The sequence below is a fragment of the Mus musculus genome, chromosome 7, assembly GCF_000001635.26.
Source record: "Mus musculus strain C57BL/6J chromosome 7, GRCm38.p6 C57BL/6J".
In the NCBI taxonomy this organism is placed as follows: domain Eukaryota; kingdom Metazoa; phylum Chordata; class Mammalia; order Rodentia; family Muridae; genus Mus; species Mus musculus.
This window is the reverse complement of record NC_000073.6, coordinates 32,516,798-32,520,618: the sequence shown is the minus strand read 5'-3', so window position 1 is coordinate 32,520,618 and position 3,821 is coordinate 32,516,798. Positions and strand designations below refer to the sequence as shown.

Genomic DNA, 3,821 nt, shown 5'->3' with positions numbered 1-3,821 from the left:
CCCACTCAATTCAAATCTTTACGAGTTTTCATTGCATCCAAAGTTTTTCATTTCCTAAAGAAAATGTAAAAAATAAAAAATAAAATACTGTTCCCAGTGCAAAAAATTTGAGGAATTTCATTCTGTGGTTAACATATTCTTTATGTATATAGGAAGACAGACATGGGCAGTCTTTTCTATAACTCATTGTCTCTTGGATGCTGTTGTTCCTTTCTTAATAACATTTGTAAAATGTAAAATAAGCAGAGCACTATTTGGTCTGTGCCCATGGGTAAATTAGCCTTCAGAAAGGAGAAAGCACAGTGGACCCTTTTGTTTTCCCATTGCAGGCTTTTTTTGTTTGTTTGTTTGTTTGTTTCTCACACCCACATTTCCATCAGCAATTTTTCCAGAGGCAAAATAATTTCCCCAATCTTTCTTGACACAGGTTTAGGAAGAAGAGAAAGAACAAAACAGAAAATCCCCTCTCTTAATAGAATAAGAGATGCACCACTAATTGTGGCCCCAGTAAATTTTTAATTGACTCTCAAAAAAATTATCCATAGCTTCATCTCTTCATCCCTTTATCCCTTCATCGCCTGCTTTTTTCTCCACTGCAGTTGAAATCACATTTTCCATTCTGCCTTACATCTATGCTGGGGATCAATAACTTTTGCTGGTTTATGGGTTGTTCTTTATTCCATTCTGTTCCCCTAACCTTCTTGCACTGTTTCAACCCCATAACACTAGAAAGAGGGGAAAAAAAAGGAAAGAGAACAGAAGACATCCCCAAATAAAGTCAGGGGTTTAAATGAGATGATATCGTTTGTCTACTTCCTGCTGATCAAGAGTGTCTAGTTCCTTAAAACAAGTTTGATTTCTTTGTTTCTTTGTTTCTTTGTTTTGTGGAAAAAAAATCTGAGCTCCTACCATATTGCTTAGTCTTTTACAGTCCTTGGTGACAAGTGAGTATTTTCTGTGCAGTCTAGGTGCATAACACTGATAAAACTGTACTAAGCCTGATCAAAATATTAAAAAAGAAGCTGAGCAATGGAGGGAATATCTTTAATCCAAGCACTCATGGGGTAAATACATGTGAATCATAGTTAGTTCATGGTCAGCATAATCTACACAGCAAGTTCCAGGCTGGCCAGGACTAAATAGTGGAAATATCTGAAAAGAAGAAAGAAAAGGAGAGGAAAAACAGAAATGAAAAGAGGAGGAAGAAGAGGAGTAACAAGAGGAGGAGAAAAATGACTAAGAGGAAGAGGAAGAAGAAGAAATTTAAAGGCTGGGTCTTGGTGGTACATTTCTTAAATCCTAGAAAAAAGGGACACATGTAGACAGCTCTCTCCACATTTCAGCACAGCCTAGTCTATATCGTGAGATCCTATCTCAACCAAAAAAAAATTCAAATGGGAAGTATCAAATAACATCAGGAATGAAGGAAAGAACATCACTTAAGTCCCAATATTTAAAGAATAACAAGTGATGATAAACACCTTTCTATGATGGAAATGAACACTGGCTAATCAAGTACATTAGAACACTATTTCTCTAAAGTTAAATTCTTTCAATAAATGGTGTAAGGAAGCTTTCTTCTTAACTGTCTCAGGGAGACAAGAGTTACTACACCCAACAGTAAACTTATTTGCAGATGAATAACCTACATGAAAGTATGTATGAAAATCCACTAGAATTTTAGGAAATCCCAGCTAAACAAGTAGAGCTGTTCATCAGATGAAGGGGCTCTGGGTTTTTTAATCTGTAAAGAGAAGCGTGGTAGAAAAGCCTTCTCTGACTTACATGTGTAGTTAGGAGAGTTAGGTCACAGCATCTACATAGTCCCTAGAGCACCCCTAGCTTCCAGAAGGCAGGAGACCTCCTTCAGAAGCAACCTCTGGCTAGACAATGGCTAGTTGTAGGCCAAGGCTACCTATATCAGGCCTCAGTCTATGTAAGATGGCCTCCTAATGTGCTGTGTGATTTGAATCTGATTCCTTGTGTCCTGTGCTGTAAACTTGGTTACCATCATAAGGTCTTAAGATATAATGTGATGGAGAACAGGAGACAACTGGAAATGTGATTAGGTCTCTGGGGTATTGCCATGGAAAGGGACAAATGCTATAGATTGGGTGAATACTGGAGACAACCCACACACTGACTTGGTGACAAGTCTCATGCAATTTTCTGTGTCTCTGTTGGTGACGGAGTCCAAAACAGAAGATAAGAGGTTAGGCTACAGGACTGTGGATCTGGAGCCTTTAAAATGATTAGTTTTTATTTATTTGTTTATTTATCTATTTATTTATTTATTTATTTATTTATTTATTTATTTATTTATAAATACTCAACCTTGGTTATTTTATCATAGTCTTATGAAAAAGAATAATACATCTATGCAGGTGAGCAGGCAAATGGCTTTCTTGAGAGCAAAGTTGTAGCCATCAACATAGAGGGCTGGCTTCTATTTTTTCCTGCAAACAGAAAGCTAAGTGAGACTTTGGGGGTGAAGGAGACCTCATGCCCCACTGACCATGCACTGAGACACCTCCTAGAAAGACCTGCAGCCGATTTGCTATTGCTCTTGTATCTAACAAAGACCAGGGAGCCTTGTCCCCAACCTGTTGAGACAAGCTTTGTAAAGAGCCCCAAATCCAGCCAGATGGGAGGAGCCAACTTGGGAGACAACATAGTCCCAGTGGGACCAAATGGAGAGGAGCTGACAGAGCCCCATGTGTGCCACTGTGCAGCTGGGGCTGCAAAAGCAAACTTACTCCTGTCACATGTTGATAATGACCCTCAAATATCTTCAGGTAAAGGCAGGGCCTTAACATACCTGTTCTAGGGATATGAGGGGCTTCATTTTAATTCTACCCTTGAATGTCAACATGTGGAGTCCACAAAGTGGTCTTCAAAGCTCAGAGAACAGGATAACATATGACTATTTTGGAGGTGGAGTGATAGGCTTGAAAATTGAGGATAAAAGACCTAGGCTAGAGAAGGGTGCCAGGTGCCAAGCTTCTATAGCTAAACTTGGAAGGGTGTGTCAGGAAGTCTGAGGGAGGCCAAACTCAGGCAGGGATCTACTGTGGTTTAGCTGAGCTGATCAGCCAGGGCCAGCTCAGGCAGTCCTAGAGCTCCTTCCTGCCCCATCCTTCTGACATTCTCAATCAGATGTTTCACATATCTTGATTCTCAGTGAAGCTTCAGTGGTGTGCACAAGACCTGCCCCTAACCAGACACATAGACTCTCACAATGAAACCATTTGTATGTGCCATGTCTTCCTCCATCAATGTGCTATCAACACATTGCTTGATTTTTTTCAGTATTTTCCAGTATTTCAGGATCATCTTTGTATCTTTTTCTATACTCAACATACTCTTCTGAGGTTCCATTTAAAAATAGATGAACATCCTCTTTTATAGCTGGGCAAATGCCACAATCTGGAACACAAAGACAAGGTGACCCTCATTTGAAAGACCTACATCAGTATATCCAGAGGATAGAGGGTGTGAGAGCCTAGATAGCTTGCATCCCTGACCCCCACACGGTAATATCCACCTTCCCCTGAAGTCAGGAGGAACAGGGCAGCCCCGAGGATCACCACAGCACCAGCAAGCATCATGATAATGGTGGCAGGTGTTCTTTCACAGTTTGTTCCCTTTCTTTAACTGCCCTGTTTGGCTCAGTGGGCAGGGAGGAGCCCATGTCTGAGCCTCTCCATGCCCCTTCCTGTACACATCTTAGAACTTCCTGAGGGTGTGTGTTTGCATCATTGAGAGATATGTATTTTTGCAAATTCCTGGTCAATAACCTATTTCAGCTTGTTTGCCTTCTT

General features: G+C 40.4%; 1 pseudogene; it reads right to left on the bottom strand.

Moving 5' to 3' along the window:
• Positions 1–2,426: 2,426 nt before the first annotated feature.
• Scgb1b13-ps lies at positions 2,427–3,608 on the bottom strand (annotated as a pseudogene).
• Positions 3,609–3,821: the final 213 nt, after the last annotated feature.